The 17433-nt window shown below is 42.6% G+C and overlaps 1 protein-coding gene across 1 annotated transcript in view; it reads right to left on the reverse strand.

Annotated features, from left to right (window-relative positions):
* The window catches only part of LOC131255224 (cyclin-A2-1-like), a 60368-nt gene that overhangs the window by 37068 nt on the left and 5867 nt on the right, over window positions 1-17433 (reverse strand). The gene's annotated exons all lie outside the window — the stretch shown is intronic.

The following is a 17433-nucleotide window of genomic DNA, read 5'->3' on the forward strand; positions in this document are numbered from 1 at the left end:
CACTTCTAATCAAGGGTATTCTCCAAGGATATAATTAAGGTCATGTTTCTAGGTAATAATGAAAGCCACTTGGCATGGCATACTTTTGGGTGTATATCATGCTTGCAATTAGAGTCATAGATACCCCAATAGAGCATGTAGCTCAAAAGTTCCACGCTTCACAAGGGTCCCCAGGACACCAGCTATCCTATGCCTTGCTCACTACACGGCTATCTGATGCCATCGCTTCTCTGAACAAGTCCTAGAATGGTTGAGGTAGATTGGAGAAGAAATCTAGAAGTGGAAGAGAAAGGGGAGAGAGAGACTCTATGGCAACTTATTATATTGTATATGTTAGTCTCTCAACTCTCTCCTCACACTGTAAACAAAGAGAAACTGGGAGCAAAGAGAAACAATTCTCCTTTTTGGTTTTTGTTGTATTTGAGACAACCCAAAGGGGTTGAATATATAGAGATCTACAAGGTAAATGATAAAGACAAAATCATCTATCTATGGAAATTAGATATACAAGGCATGCGGCTATACAAGGAATGCAGCTATACAAGGCATGTGACCATGTGGCCTGTCGAACATCCCCCCTCAAACTAATGCTGGTCATCGACAAGTAATAGTTTGCCAACTAGAAATGAGTGACGTGCAGAAGTGAGGGACTTCGTGAGAATGTCTGCAATCTGATCATGGAATGCGACATGTGGAAGAGAAATGAGCCCAGACTGTAACTTCTCTCGGATGAAGTGACAGTCAACTTCTATGCTTTGTCCGTTCATGAAAAACAGGGTTAGAGGCAATTTGAATGGCACTTAGATTATCTACATGTGTAGTGGAGTAGGATACTGTAGATGAACGCCCAAGTCAAAAAGAAGTCCACGTAACCAGACAAGTTCACTACGAGCAACTGACATCGCTTGATACTCGGCCTCCATGCTTGATTTGGAAACAGTGGCCTGCTTCTTACACTTCCAAGAGATGAGAGAAGTGCCGAGAAAAACACAGTAGTCAGTGGTAGATCTTCGTGTGAGAGCGCAATCGGCCCAGTCAGCATCCGAATAAGCACGAAGGTCCAGAGTTGTCGTGGAGGAGAAGAACAGTGATCGATCTAGAGTTCCACGTAAGTACCGTAGGATGCGCAACACCGCAATCATATGAAGAGTCCGAGGAGCAAAAACAAACTGGCTGACAACTTGGACAACGTATGCAATATCAGGGCAAGTCATTGTTAAGTAAACCAGACTCCCAACCAAACAGCGGTATAATGTGGGTTGCGCAAGAAGATCACCATCGTCACGGCCATATTAAACATTAAGTTCTAAGGGAGTCTGAACTGTCTTCTGATCCGTTAATGAGGCCAAAGAAAGAAGATCCTTGGTATATTTACGCTAGGTGATCAAGATCCCACGTTGAGAATGTGAAATTTCAAGCCCTAGAAAGTATGTTAGATGGTCGAGGTCCTTCATCTTGAAGGATGATTTCAAAACTTCCTTTAATGCCAAGATGTCAATAGCATCGCTACCAGTCAGGAGTAGGTCGTCAACATATGCGAGAATGACGACAATACCGCGATCAGTGTTGCGCAAAAATAAGAATGGGTCATGACCACTTTGAGTAAAGTCAGCACCCGTGACAACATCGTGAAAGTGTTGGAACCATGCCCGAGGTGCTTATTTGAGGCCGTGTAGAGCTTTCTTTAGGCGACATGCCTTATTGGCAGGAATTAAAGAGCTAGAATGAGGTTTCAAATATACTGTTTCTTAGAGGTCTCCATGAAGAAAAGCATTTTTCACATCCATCTGAGCGAGTGGCCAAGAACGAACGGATGATATTGCCAGAAGAGTACGAACAATTTTCATCTTGGCCACAGGAGCGAATATCTCCTCATAATCAATTTTGTGCTCCTGTTTGCATCCCTGAGCTACAAGCCGAGCCTTGTATCGATCCAATGATCCGTCAGACATAAGCTTTACAGAATAAATCCATTTACTACCAATTAATTGTTGGTCAATGGGTCGAGTGACAATTTTCTACATATGATTATCATCCAATGCTGCAAGTTCCTTTGCCATAGCCATATTCCAACAATCATGAGTGGCTGCCTGAGTGTATGAAGTAGGAATAGATACGGTATCCAAAGTAGCATTCATGGCAAACATAGAGTATATCAAGCAATCAGGTTGTCGATGTACACGGGAGGAACGACATATCAAGGTGGGTTTTGGATCGGCAACAGGTATGGTAAGGAGAATAGTAGGTGGAGGATCTGTACATGGCCGTCGTGAATAAACCTGTAACGGACAAAGGAGAGCACACGAGGCAAAAGGAATGTCAGGAAAGGTGGTAAGACCAGGAGAGTTTGGTGCGTGTGGAGAAGGAACAGAGGAATGAAAGGCAATATGCTCCAGAAAAACAACATTTCGTAAAACCCGAACACGATGTGAGACAGGATCATAACATCGAAAACCCTTCTGAGTTTCTCCAAAGCCCAAGTACATACATTTGACTGATTTTGGAGATAGTTTGTTACGTTCACATGATGCCAGGTGAACATAACATACACAACCAAAAACACGAAATGTGGAATATGTAGGAGGTAAGCCCGTGAGAACAAAGTAGGGAGATTTACTGGTCAAAACTTTGGTTGGCATTCGATTAATCAAGTAGACTGAATGTAACATTGCTTCGACCTAGAAAGAACGAGGAACAGTCATAGCTGTCATCAGGGTGTTGGCAGTTTCAATAATATGGCGATTTTTTCGTTCAGCCACCCCGTTCTATCGTGAAGTATCAGAACAGGTGGTCTGATGAATAATCCCATGACTCTGAAGATATGTGTGAAAAATCTGTTGAGAGATATTCTCCCCCTGAGTCAGAGCAGAGAGTTTGAACTTTTACCCAAAATTGAGTGTCCACATGGAGTGAAATAATTTGAATTTCTCAAAAACCTATGACTTAGAGTGCAGAAAGTAAATCCAGGTGTAACGTGTGAAATCATCAATGAATATGACATAGTATCGTAACCCAAAGAGTGACATAATTGGTGAAGGACCCCAGACATCCGTATGCACTAGTTCAAACATAGATAATGATTTTGTAGTACTTAGAGGAAAGGGAATACACTTACTTTTTGAAAGACAACAGGAAGAACAAGAATAATCCAAATCACTTTTATTAAGAGAAATATTCCCTAACATGCCAGAAGAAAATAACTGAATTAACTAATCTGAATGTGGATGACCCAGGCGAAAGTGCCAGAGTTTCCACATTTTATTTGCCGAACAAATATCTGATGAAGATGGAGAAAAAAAAAAACAACGAGCCGGAGTGACAGATGGGTCAAAGTCCAGCACGTACGGACGATCATGCCTCCTACCCTTCCCAATTACCCTCCCCGTTGCCAGATCCTGCACAAAACAACAGTCTGGAAGAAATATGACTAAGCAGTTATTGGATGTAAGTTGACCAACAGAAATTAAATTGGAGGAGATGTTAGGGACATGAAACACATCATGAAGGGTGAACTGGCGATTGGCAGAAGGAGAAAAAGTCAATAATCCAATGGACTGAATAGGTAGTCTAGTGACATCCGCAGTAGAAATAGCCTTATTTCCAGTGTAGGGACGAATGTCGCAAAGATGGGATATGTCACCAGTCATATGATTGGAAGCACCCGAATCGAAGAACCATGTAGAAAATGCGGATATACCTGACATTCTGGCTGTAGAAAGGGCCATCACAATCTGCCGTAGCATCGCAGGAGTCAAAGATGAGGAAGGTCCTTCAACAGAAATATTAGATGCAGTATCACCAACAAAAGGCTCTGAAGAAATAGTCGCAGACGTAGCAGAAAGAGCACGACCTCGACCACCACGGCCACGGCCGAAAGAGGATGCATAGGCACATGTACGGCAGTCAAAGATGCGAATATACCTGACATTCTGGCAGCAGAAAGGGTCGTCACGATCTGTTGTAGCATCGCAGGAGTCAAAGATGAGGAAGGTCCTTCAACAGAAATATTAGATGCAGTATCACTAACAAAAGGCTCTAAAGAAATAGTCGAAGACGTAGCAGAAAGAGCACAACCTCAACCACCACGGCCACGGCCGAAAGAGGATGCATAGGCACATGTACGGCATTCCTGAATACCATGACTAGTCCATCGACAATAAGCGCACCAATCTTTGCACTAAGCGACGACATGTCCCACTTTGTTGCAACCGCGACAAGTTAAATGAGTGGAACTACGATTTGGTGCAGAGGTGGATGTAGCGAGTACCAGATCAGATGGTCCCTAAGTTGGGGACGCAAGAGAGAGAACTTTCAGACATTGTTCCTCAGCCAATAAATCATTAATAACCGAATTCAATGAAGGAGTTAGGCTACGGTTCAAGAGAGCAGCCCTACAATGCTCAAATTTCGGACGAAGCTTCATAAGAAACTATCAAACGAGCGCACTATCGCGCATTGATTGAAAGACCTTAGGGGGTGTTTGGCGCATGGCATTGGGAAGGATTAGGTGGGATGGGATTCAAAAAACATAATTATTACACATGACAGGGATTGTCCCCTATTACCATGGGATAAGCTTAATTCCATGCTATGTTTGTAATACGGTGGTACATTGAATGGATATACCCACCATCATTTGAAACTATTGAGAATAACACATGTGTTATATCCAAACCGTTGATCTTTTTTGTACCTCATTTTATGGCATGGGCCTAAAAATGAGGTAGATCCAAAACTTATGTGGCCCCAAAGAAGTTTTCAACGGTAGGTATTCAATCCCCGCTGCTTTCTATGATGGGGTCCACTTGAGCTTTAGATCTACCTAATTTTTTAGCCCATGCTCTAAAATGATCTCGAAAAAAGGGTGGACGGTGTGGATATAGCCCACGCATCATGGTGGGACCTACACGACTTGCTAACATTGAGTGGAATTGGCACGGGACCCAATACAATTCTATCTCATCTAATTCCAAGCTTTTCCATTATTCCCAAACATTGAGTGGAATTGGCACGGGACCAAACGCAATTCCATCCAACCTAATCCCATCCAATACCATGCGCCAAACGCCCCCTTAAAGTCATTAGGAAATTTTGGATCCATCATAGTCATCTTTGTCCAAATTGTAACAATGGAAGAGTAAAAGGTTTGAATACTTTTGTCACCCTGAGTAAGGTGAACCAGATCTTGTTCTAGGCGGTATAACCGAGCCGCATTACTCTGTTTATAAATTGTCTGGAGATGTCCAACATTACTTTAGCAGTGCGATGTGGCGTGAGACCAACAGCAATTGACCGATCAACTGAATCGAGAATCCAGGTAATAATGTTAGACAGCTCACATACTACCTTGTATATCTTCTTACCTTGTATAGATGATTGTAATATCTTTCCTTTCCTGTTATAGATGAGTGTAATATCTATATATTCAACCCCATTGGGTTGTCTCAAATACATAGAAAAACCTTTTTGATTCACTGTTTACATGGTATCAGAGCCATACTGATCCAAATCCGGCCACTCCCTGCTGCGTCCCTGCTGCGTCCGGCCACCCCCTGCTGCCAGATCCGGCATCCCTGCTGCGTCCGGCCACCCCCTGCTGCCAGATCCGGCCTCCCTGCTGCGTCCGGCCACCCCCTGCTGCGTCCAGCGTCCCTGCTGCATCCGGTCACCCCCTGCTGCAAGATCCGGCCTCCCTGCTCCCTGCCCCTTGCTGCGTCCGGCCTCCCTGCTGCTCCGGCCTGCTCAGATCGGATCCGATCCACCCCTGCGCCTGCATGGTTTCGCTCGGCCTGCTCACTGCTCAGATCCTGCGCCCTGCTCCGATCTAGCGCACTGCTCCCAGATCCAACGTCCTGCTCGGTTTTCTGTTCCAGATCAAGATCCGACGCCCGCCTCGATTCGACGCGCTTGCTTGTTTTCATACTCCAGATCCAGATCGAGTTGCTTTTCCGGATCCCGATCAAGGTTCGATTGCTTTTCCAGATCCGATCCGAGATCCAGATCGAGTTCCTTTGCGAGATCCGAACGCAATTCCTTGGGTATCTCCTCATGCGGTACTACGACCTTCTTCTCTGCTGCGACTTCTTATGCGCTTTACATTACTTGGATCAATGGACAAGAACTCATCACGTCAGGCCCCACGTTGTAGTTTTGATGGTACCAACTACTCTCTGTGGGCCATCCATTTTCAGAACTTTCTCAAGGGTCGTGGTTTGTGGGGACTAATTGATGGATCCGTTCCTCTCCCCACTTCCACAGATGCCGACAAATTAGCTGATTGGGAAATGAACAATGGAAGGATTATTACCTGGATTTTTGATTCCGTCGATCGGTCCATTGCTGTTGGTCTTACACCTCATCGCACTGCTAAGGCAATGTGGGAACATCTCCAGACGATTTATCAACAGCGTAATGCGGCCCGGTTATACCGCCTGGAACAGGATCTCGTTAATCTTACTCAGGGTAACGACAGTATTCAATTATTTTACTCCAAAATTGTCACAATTTGGACAGAGATGGCTATGATGGATCCACCATTTCCTCATGACTTTAAAATATTCCAATCTATGCGCGAGAGTACGCAAGTTCGTCAATTCCTTATGAAGCTACGTCCGGAATTTGAGCATTGTCGGGCTGCTCTCTTGAACCGTAGCCCTACTCCTTCACTGAATTCAGTTATTAATGATTTATTGGCTGAGGAGCAACGTCTGAAAGTTCTCTCTCTTCCTTCCTCAACTCCGGGCTCATCTGATATGGTGCTTGCTGTGTCCACCACTCCACCAACACGTGGTTCTGGTTCCTCTCCTTTGACTTGTCGCGGGTGCAACAAGGTGGGTCATGTTGTCGCTCAATGCAAGGAATGGTGCGCTTATTGTCGACGGACTGGTCATGGTATTCAGGACTGCCGTACACGTGCCAATGCATCTTCGTTCGGGCGTGGACGTGGAAGTTGTGGTCGTGGCCGTGGTCGTGCTCTTTCTGCTACTGCTGCTGCTGCCACTATTTCTTGTGAGCCGTCTGTTAGTGATTCTGCATCTACTGCTTCCGCTGAAGGTCTTTCATCTCCGTTGACTCCTGCGATGCTCCAGCAAATCGTTCAGGCCCTTTCTGCGGCCGGTTTGTCAGGTATATCCCCATCTTCTACATGGTTCTTCGATTCGGGTGCTTCCAATCATATGACCAGTGCTGTATCCCATCTTCGTAACATTCGTCCCTACACCGGCAATCAGGCTATTTCTACTGCGGATGGCACTAGACTACCTATTCAGTCTGTTGGATCATTGACTTTCTCTCCTTCTGCTCATCGCCAGTTCACCCTTCGTGATGTGTTCCATGTCCCTAACCTCTCCTCCAATTTAATTTCAGTTGGTCAACTCACATCCAATAACTGCTTAGTCATTTTTCTTCCCAATTGTTGTTTTGTGCAAGATCTGGCAACGGGGAAGGTGCTTGGGAGGGGTAGGCGGCATGGTCATCTGTACGTGCTGGATTTTGATCCATCTGTCACTCCGGCTCGTTGTTTCTTTTCTCCATCTTCATCAGATATTTATTCGGCAAATAAATTGTGGAAATTGTGGCACTTTCGCCTGGGTCATCCACATTCTAATCGGTTACTTCAGTTAATTTCGTCTGGCATGTTAGGGAATATTTCTCTTAATAACAATGATTTGGATTATTCTTGTTCTTCATGTTGTCTTTCAAAAAGTAAGTGTGTTCCATTCTCCCTAAGTACTACAAAATCATCTTCTATGTTTGAACTTGTGCATACGGATGTCTGGGGACCTTCACCAATAATGTCTCTCTCTGGGTTACGATACTATGTTATATTCATTGATGATTTCACACGTTACACTTGGATTTACTTTCTGCATTCGAAGTCACAGGTTTTTGAAAAATTCAAGTCCTTTCACTCTATGGTAAAGACTCAATTTCGGGTTCCAGTTCAAACTCTCCGTTCTGACTCAGGGGGGGAATATCTCTCAACAGATTTTCGTACATTTCTTCAAGGTCATGGGATTATTCATCAGACCACCTGTTCTGATACTCCACAACAGAACGGGGTGGCTGAACGGAAAAATCGTCATATTGTTGAAACTGCCAACACCCTGATGACAGCTATGAGTGTTCCTCGTTCTTTCTGGGCGGAAGCAATGTTACATTCTGTCTACTTGATTAACCGGATGCCAACCAAGGTTCTGAACAGTAAATCTCCCTACTTTGCTCTCACCGGCTTACCTCCTGCATATTCCACATTTCGTGTTTTTGGTTGTATCTGTTATGTTCACCTGGCTTCACGTGAACGTCACAAACTATCTCCAAAATCAATCAAATGTATGTACTTAGGATTTGGGGAAACTCAGAAGGGTTTTCGGTGTTATGATCCGGTTTCTCGTCGTGTTCGGGTTTCACGAAATGTTGTCTTTCTTGAACACATTGCTTTTCATTCATCTCCTCCTCCTCCGCACACTCCAAACCCTCCTGGTTTAACCGCCTTTCCAGAAATTCCGGTTGCCTCAAGAACTCTCCCTCGTCCGTTGCAGGTTTACTCACGTCGACCACGTACAGATCCACCACCTATTACTCAACCCGAATCTACTGTACCTGTTGCAGATCCCGAACCTACCTCAATACGACGTTCCGCTCGTGAACATAGAGCGCCTGATCGCTTGATATGCTCTATGTCTGCCATGAATGCTACTCTGGATACTGTTTCTATTCCAACTTCATACTCTCAGGCAGCCACTCTTGATTGTTGGAAGAAGGCTATGGCATGAACTTGCGGCATTGGATGATAATCATACGTGGGACATTGTCACTCGACCTCCTGACATGGATTGTTGTAGCAGATGAATTTATTCTGCAAGCTCAAGTCCGATGGATCATTGGATCGATATAAGGCTCGGCTTGTCGCTCAAGGATACAAACAGAATACGGAATTGATTATGATGAGACTTTTGCTCCGTGGCCAAGATGAAAAGCTTCGCACTCTTGGCTATATCTTCGTTCGCTCATGGCCACTCGCTCGGATGGATGTAAAAATGCATTTCTTCATGGAGACCTCCAAGAAACCGTATATTTGAAACCTCCTCCGGGATCTTTAATCCCTGACGATAAGGTATGTCGCCTAAAGAAAGCCCTGTATGGCCTCAAACAGGCACCTCGGGCATGGTTCCAACGCTTTCACGATGTTGTTACGAGTGCTGGCTTTACTCAAAGTGGTTATGACCCATCCTTATTTTTGCGAACCACTGCTCACGGAATTGTCATTGTTCTGGTCTATGTTGACGACCTCCTCCTGACTGGTAGCGATGCTACTGGTATTTCGGCTTTAAAGGAAGTTCTGCAATCATCCTTCAAGATGAAAGACCTCGGCCATCTCACATACTTTCTTGGACTTGAATTTTCACGTTCCAACCGTGGGATCCTGGTCAGCCAGCGTAAATATACCAAGGATCTTCTCGCCTTGGCATCATTGACGGATCAGAAGACAGTTCAGACTCCCTTAGAACTTAACGTTCACTATGGCCGTGACGATGGTGATCTACTTGCACAGCCCGACTTATACCGCCGTTTAGTTGGGAGTCTGGTTTACTTAACTATGACTCGCCCTGATATTGCCTACGCTGTCCAAGTCGTCAGTCAGTTTGTTTCTGCCCCTCGGACTCTTCATATGACGGCAGTGTTGCGCATCCTACGGTACCTTCGTGGAACTCTAGATCGATCTCTGTTCTTCTCCTCCACGGCAACTCTGGAACTTCGTGCTTATTCGGATGCTGATTGGGCTGGATGCGCTCTCACACGAAGATCTACCACTGGCTACTGTGTTTTTCTTGGCACTTCTCTCATCTCTTGGAAGTGTAAGAAGCAGGCCACTGTTTCCAAATCAAGTACAGAAGCCGAGTATCGGGCGATGTCAGCTGCGTGTAGTGAGCTCGTCTGGTTACGTGGACTTCTTTCAGACTTAGGCTTTCCTCTACAGAATTACACTCCACTCCATGTCGATAATCTCGGTGCAATTCAGATTGCCTCTAACCCGGTTTTTCATGAACAGACGAAGCATATTGAAGTTGACTGTCATTTTATCCGCGAGAAATTTCAGTCTGGGCTCATTTCTCTCCCACATGTGGTATCCCATGATCAGATTGCTGACATTCTCACCAAGTCCCTCACATCTGCACGTCACTCTTTTCTTGTTGGCAAACTATTACTTGTCGATGACCAGCATTAGTTTGAGGGGGGATGTTAGACAGCTCACATACTACCTTGTATATCTTCTTACCTTGTATAGATGATTGTAATATCTTTCCTTTCCTGTTATAGATGAGTGTAATATCTATATATTCATCTATATATTCAACCCCATTGGGTTGTCTCAAATACATAGAAAAACCTTTTTGATTCACTGTTTACAAATAATCTGTCCATTTTTCATTTCCCATTCAGCCACTTTGTCGGCATCTGTGGAAGTGGGGATAGGAACAGGCCCATCAATTAGTCCCCACAAACCACGACCCTTGAGAAAACTCTGAAAGTGGATGGCCCATAGATTGTAGTTGGTACCATCGAAACTACATCGTGGGGCCTCTGTACTGGAGTCTTTGTCCATAAATAGGAAGTAATATAAACCATTCCAAGGAAGGAGGTACCGTGCAGCAGGAGGGCTGGTCACAATGACAAGCAACAGCAACAGCAATAGGCATGATCGGACGTGCGCAGTGGTGATCGAAGGCAGTAGTATGCAGTGGAGGCTGCAGGGGCGTACGCAGTGGTGATCGGAGGTGCGCAGTGACAGATCGGACGTACACAGGGTGGTCAAACAAGGCTGGGGTGGTCGGGCAGGGCTAGGGGTCGTCGGACAAGGCAAGGTGTGAGCGGACAGGGCAGGGTGCGATCAAACAGGGCAGGTGTGGGGGTGGGCTGGGTTTTGTCGGACAGGGCTGGGGGTGGTTGGACAGGGCAGGGTGCGATCAGACAGGTGTGGGATGGGCTGGGGGTGGTCGGATAGGGCAGGGGAACGCAGCAGGAGCCGGATCTGTCAGGAGGTGGTTCCGCAGGAGTTTGCTGACGCAGGGAAGGCCAGATTTGTCAGGAGGTGGTGCCGGTGACGAAGGAGGTGCCGGATCAGTATGGCTTTGATACCATATAAACAAAGAGAAACTGAGAGCAAAGAGAAACAATTCTCCTTTTTGGTTTTTATTGTATTTGAGACAACCAAAAGGGGTTGAATATATAGAGACCAACAAGGTAAATGATAAAGACAGAATCATCTATTTATGGAAATTAGATATATAAGGCATGTGGCTATAAAAGGCATGCGGCTATACAAGGCATGTGGCCATGTGGCCTGTCTAACACACACACACACACACACACACACACACACACACACACACGCACGCACGCACACACACTTGAGAGATACATATAATGTTCCATAAGAGTACAAAACATACAAACACAATTATATGTATTTCCATACTCCCCCACAAGCTAAAGCTTGGACATCGATCATGCCCAGCTTGGAACACATACGAAAAAGAAGACAACAATTAGCACAGGTCGTTGCTCCCCCTCAAACACAACATGGCAGGAAATAAGATCTTCAATTGTTGGTTGTTCGTAATATGTATCTGGAACTTTCTTCATTCGTTAAATCTTCTCCTCAACAATGTTGTGAAATCGCATATGCGATCATGTGCAATTGCATATGCCTATGCACATATGCGATCGCACAATCACATATGCAACCACATTTTTTTGGAAAAAAAATTTTAAAAAAAAATCAAAAATTTAAAAAAAAAAAAAAAAAAAAAAAGAAGGAAATTTTTCAAAAAAATATAACTAAGGGAAACTTTCCTAAGTTAATAAATAACTAATTTTACATATTTAAAAATAAAATCAATTAAACATCAAGTCATCAACATTCAACAATATAGTTAACAAGAAGTAACAACAAAATCAACAAGATATTTATTTATTATTGTAGAAAATCAACAAGCGATCTTCTTTGAAACTTGAAAGTGTTTGAATCATGATCTTCCAACTTCCAAGAGAGGGAATGTAGGGGAGAGAGAGAGAGAGAGAGAGAGAGAGAGAGAGAGAGATTAAGACCACTTGGAAGTAGGAAATGTAAGAGAGAGAGGTGTTAAGACAACTTGGAATTAAGAAATGTAAGAGAAGAAGAAAATAAGAGAGTTTTGAGGTGAGAATATTACAAATGGAGGAAGTTGGAAGCCTTTTTATAGGCAAAAAGTTGTTTTTTTACAAAAAATAAAAATAAAAAATTTAATGTGCCATGGCCAATATGCGATTACATATGTTGTATGCGATCGTATACATTGCATATGCGATCACATATTTTCGCATATGCCCCATATGCAATCCCATATGTGGCATGATCACATATATGATCTGCATATGGATGTGCACATTTACGCATATGTGGTCGCACATGAAAACATTGCTCCTCAAATAGGAGGCCATAACCAAACTCAAGAATAGAGGTGGGCATCGGTCCGGATCGGAGCGGATTGGGTTCAACCCGATCAGATCCGAAATGGCCATGGTTTGACCCGGACTCGATCAGATCCGGAATCAAATCCGGGTCACCTGACCCGAACAGATCCGATACATAATTCGTCTGACCCGAACAGAGTCCAACTCGGTCAGAGAAACCGAGTCTGATCGAGTTGGGTACGATTCGGATCCGTATGAATTTAATTTAATTTTTCATATAATGTGGCCCACTTCAACCTTTAATATATGTTATTTTTTTTTCTCAATGCCTTAATTGATATGTCAAAATGGATAAACAGCTTAGATAAAACATATACATCAAGGTGGGCCCCACATGGCTATACAAAAACTATCCGTTATTGTGTTTATGTTTTTACCAAACATGCATATTAACGTGCACTGCACGAAAGCACTCTGACTTCTTTTTTATATATATACAGTGAGTGGGGACTTGCTGTAATGAACTTAGCAAGTTATGTGGGTCTTATCATGGGGTATGTGTTATATCTAAACCGTCCATCTATTTAGTAAGCTCGTCATAAGGCTTACGATGAAAAATAAGACAGATCTAACTATCAAGTGGACCACACGAAATATTTAATGGTGAAAATCATTCGCTGCTGCTACTTGTGGTGTGGTCCACATGATCTTTGGATATTAATAATTTTTTAGATAATACCCTAAGATGATCTCTAAAAATATATGAACGGTGTAGATATAATAAATACATCACTGTGGGGCCCATATACCTTTAATCTCCTTTGAACCGTTCGTACAACTCGGAGCTCGAGGAGCGTCAGTCTCGTCCTTGCACGGAAACGGATTGGCTACTCCCCCTGCCACGGTGCCACCAGCCATTGGCTGTTGGTCGGTGCTCTGTGGGCCCCACCATGATGTATGTGTTTCATCCATGCCTTCCATCTATTTTTATAGATCATTTTACGATATGAAAAAAAAAATGAGATATATCTAAATCTCAAGTGGATCACATTAAAGGAAACACTGTTGAATAAACGTTGACCATTAAAAACGTTTTGGGCTTAAAAGTTTTGGATCTAGCTGATATTTATTTTTTCCATCCATCTGGGTCTTTATGACCTAATCAACAGATTGGATGTCAAATAAACAGTACAGTGGACCTTAGAAGGATTTTAATGGTAGATATCCAATTATTATTGTTTTCTTGTTATGTGGTCCACCTAAGATTTACATACCTATCATTTTTTTTATGAATCCATAAAATGTTCTGTAAAAATGTATGAATGGAATGGATGAAACACATACATCATGGTGGGGCCCACAGAGCACCGACTAGGGGAGCAACCAATCCGTCCCCTCGCACGAACTAGCCACCTAGCTTGAGGCTAGTGTAGCTGGCGTGCGGGACCACGTGGTTTACGTCCGACGAAAGGATGGGTTTCAGTGGGAAAAACGGTAAATGCTACTCGACCTTTGCACATGCCAATCGGGCACGTGTATGCAAGCAGATGGGCCTGATCATCATCTGAGTCAAAGTCAAGGTTACAGTCTACTATTTTTAGGCTTCGGGTCGGGTCTGGTCGGTTCGGGCCAGATCCTTTCGGTTCGGGTATCCGGGTCGGATCTGTCCGGATCAACCTCTATCCGAACCCGACCCGAAATACTATCGGATCTGGGTTGACAGACTCGATCAGGCTGATCTAAGCCGTCGGTTCTATTCGGAACGGTACCGAGTCAGATCGGATCGGGTCGGATCCACCGAATCGGGTTCAAAATGCCCACCTCTACTCGAGAACCATTGAGTCACCAACCCATCATTCACATGCAAAATCCTCTCACCAACACCTGTAACATTACACAACAAATGAGTGAACTACACTCCCAACACTTGAGAGGATACACACACAATGGCATGTGAAGACACATGTACATGCAACACTATTTGATGAATTACACCCACAACTAACAACAAAGGCCTAACAAAAGAAAAAAATGATGAATGGAAAAGGAAAGCTCCACGACTTGTTGAAATCCTCCATGTCAAGTTGGGTCGAGCATTATTTCAAACAGTTCGTGTGTGTAGTACCTCTAAGCATGGAATGAGAATACCAAGTACACAATCATCATCTTCAACATGTTTCTACATGTCATTTCACGGCCTCACAACATCATAACATAAAGGCATAAAGAAATTCCAACAAAAACACACAAAAAAAGACCGTCGACACCCATTTCTTGCAAAAAAAAAAAAAAACATCATAGCACACCCAAATCTCGGCGAAACTTCAAGATTATTGTTTCTAGTGATTGCACATGATCAACCGCACCTACTCCATGTAGAAAATCTGCCCAGAAAAGCCCTTAGAAAAATAGCATAGATAAGAAACCGAAATCTGAACTTTTTTCCGACTTTTCTCTACTTTCGTTGAAACACCACAAGAAACTTATCTAAAAATTGTGAAAAAAAATCACTAATATTCTTCTAAAATCACTATCTTTCATATCCCATAATTTTCTGCTTCAAATGACCGCCTCACTATCCCCTGCTGCCGTCATCCTTATAAAAGGATGACGTCAACAATGGGCCCACTATTGTAGGTAGCAATCAAGTCCATAGACCACTCTAATACCAAGTTAAAGTAGATTAAAGAAGAAAATTGTGTAAGTGGAAGAGAAAGGGTAGAGAGAGGCTCAAGGGCAACTTGTTATGTTGTGTATGTTAGTCTCTTGACTCATACAAACAACACACACATATATATTAACTTGAGGGAAACATACAATGCTCCATACGACTACAAAACATGCATACATACAAAATCACAATTACATTTGTTTCCACATACCAGCTATCATATGCCTTGCTAGCTACATGATTATTTGACATCATTACCTCTTTGAACCAGTGTTTTAAATAGCACTCATAGTGTAGTGGTAGCGTACACTACATAATGTAGCGTAGTCATAGCACTACATAACATAGCTAAATGGCATGCATCCCATGTAGCGTACATTACAGGGGTCATAGCATATGCTACAATTACATAGCGTGTAGCATACATTACAATGTAATTTTTATTTTTGTAAGTTTGTTTTTTAAAAATTGTGTAAAACTCACATCATAAAAATAAATAAATAAAACAAAAAAAAAAAAAACCCTTAAAATTTAATGTTAAAACCAAACCTTTCTATGTTTACTTTCACTTAAAATGATGGCGATCCTTTATTAAAGTTGGTGTGAAACTCACACACTAAAAAACCTTGAAAACTAAAACAAAAAATGGTTTCAAAACAAGGTTTTCGAAAACCCTCTTAACCTCTGGGATTTTTGTTTCTTTCCATACTTGTGAGTTGTGACTTGTGGTTTCAATTAGACATTATTAATTAAAGTGGTTTGCTTAGAAAGTTGTTGATGTGATAATTATTTAATTATTGAATTTTTTTAATAGCTTTATACATGTTGGTTACCTTTTAATAAATAATAATTAATAACTTGTTTAAACATGCTTATACTTGAAAAATGAATCATCTATTAGGCACTTTTATATTTTTTTCTTTTTTCTTACTAATTATCATATTTTTCCTATTTTTAAATTAAAAAATAAAAGTACCATGTAGTTAAGCTACACAATCTGCTATTTACACTACACGCTACAGAGGGTTGACCGTTACGCAACACGCTACCGCTATTTAAAACACTACTCTGAAGTCTGAACAAATCTTAACACCCTCCGACTACATGAAACTCCTGACGCCCAACGGCTATGAGAAACACCACAATGTACACAGTTAACCCTAATTAACAAAACACACATTTTGTTATGAACATAGGCGAACATCCTAATATGATCTGTCGCAACCGATGTATAGTGTGGATGTTATGCAATCATCATGGTGGGGCCCTTAGAGCCTCTGGTGCTTGAACTCCCTAGTATGTTTTCGTGCGGGCTACCCTCCTCGATCAATTGAAAAGACAAGAATAAACTCAATTGAAGGACCAAACATGCCCCAAAACTATTTGCTAACGCCCTTCTTCACGACCAATTGTAGGGGCAAAAATGTTCAAAACCTACTCTCATTACATATAGTAGAGACGGGAAAGAAATAGGGCTACCATAAAAGATCTCGTTTCTCCTCACTTTAGTTAGCCACTCTCCAAGGATAGTCTCCCCTCAAACTCCCCCAACACAAAGCACTGGTACGGGTCACTTGGCACCACCACCAGACCAGAAGTGCTCAAGAAAGCCCCTTTATACCCATCTAAAGGATTTTGACTTCCATGTCATGGGAGTCACAAGAGCGAAGATGACCCGAGAAAAAATAACAGCATCTCGATCGTCCTAGATCATGCCCCCACACCAATAGCATTGTGGAATGCCATGGAACTTCACTGAAGATTAGGTTAAGGACCCCAATCAAAGCAAGGTACCAATAAATTGTCCACCCCTCCCAACTCTATGTGTCATCAATCAATGGCCAAGGATGATAGGAACCTCTAATTCTATAGATTCCATTCTTGGTTCTCTCTCTCTCTCTCTCTCTCTCTCTCTCTCTCTCTCTCTCTCTCTCTCTCTCTCTAAGATTTTTTTTTTTTTTTAAATTAAAAAAAAAAAAACCACACCTCTATCTAGGCTTCCACACCTCCACAAGGCTAGAAAGGATTCCGGCATATAGCCCAAACAATAGTATGTTTTGTATCAAGTTATACAAATACTTTACCTATAACAATTGAACATTATTAAAAGGATACAGCTTTCCAGTTTCCAAGGGATTAAGCTGATGTCTTCTTCTTCTTTTTTCAATATATTGAAGTGATTTAGTTTGAACCCGTGATGTTACACGTTTGTGACCTGCTTGTTGATTTATACTTTTTTCCATCTCTTTTCATTTTGTATCCTTTTTCCTTAATGAAGTTATTCTTTACGAAGTAAAACATTTAAA

Source organism: Magnolia sinica, chromosome 1 (genome assembly GCF_029962835.1).
Source record: "Magnolia sinica isolate HGM2019 chromosome 1, MsV1, whole genome shotgun sequence".
In the NCBI taxonomy this organism is placed as follows: Eukaryota; Viridiplantae; Streptophyta; class Magnoliopsida; order Magnoliales; family Magnoliaceae; genus Magnolia; species Magnolia sinica.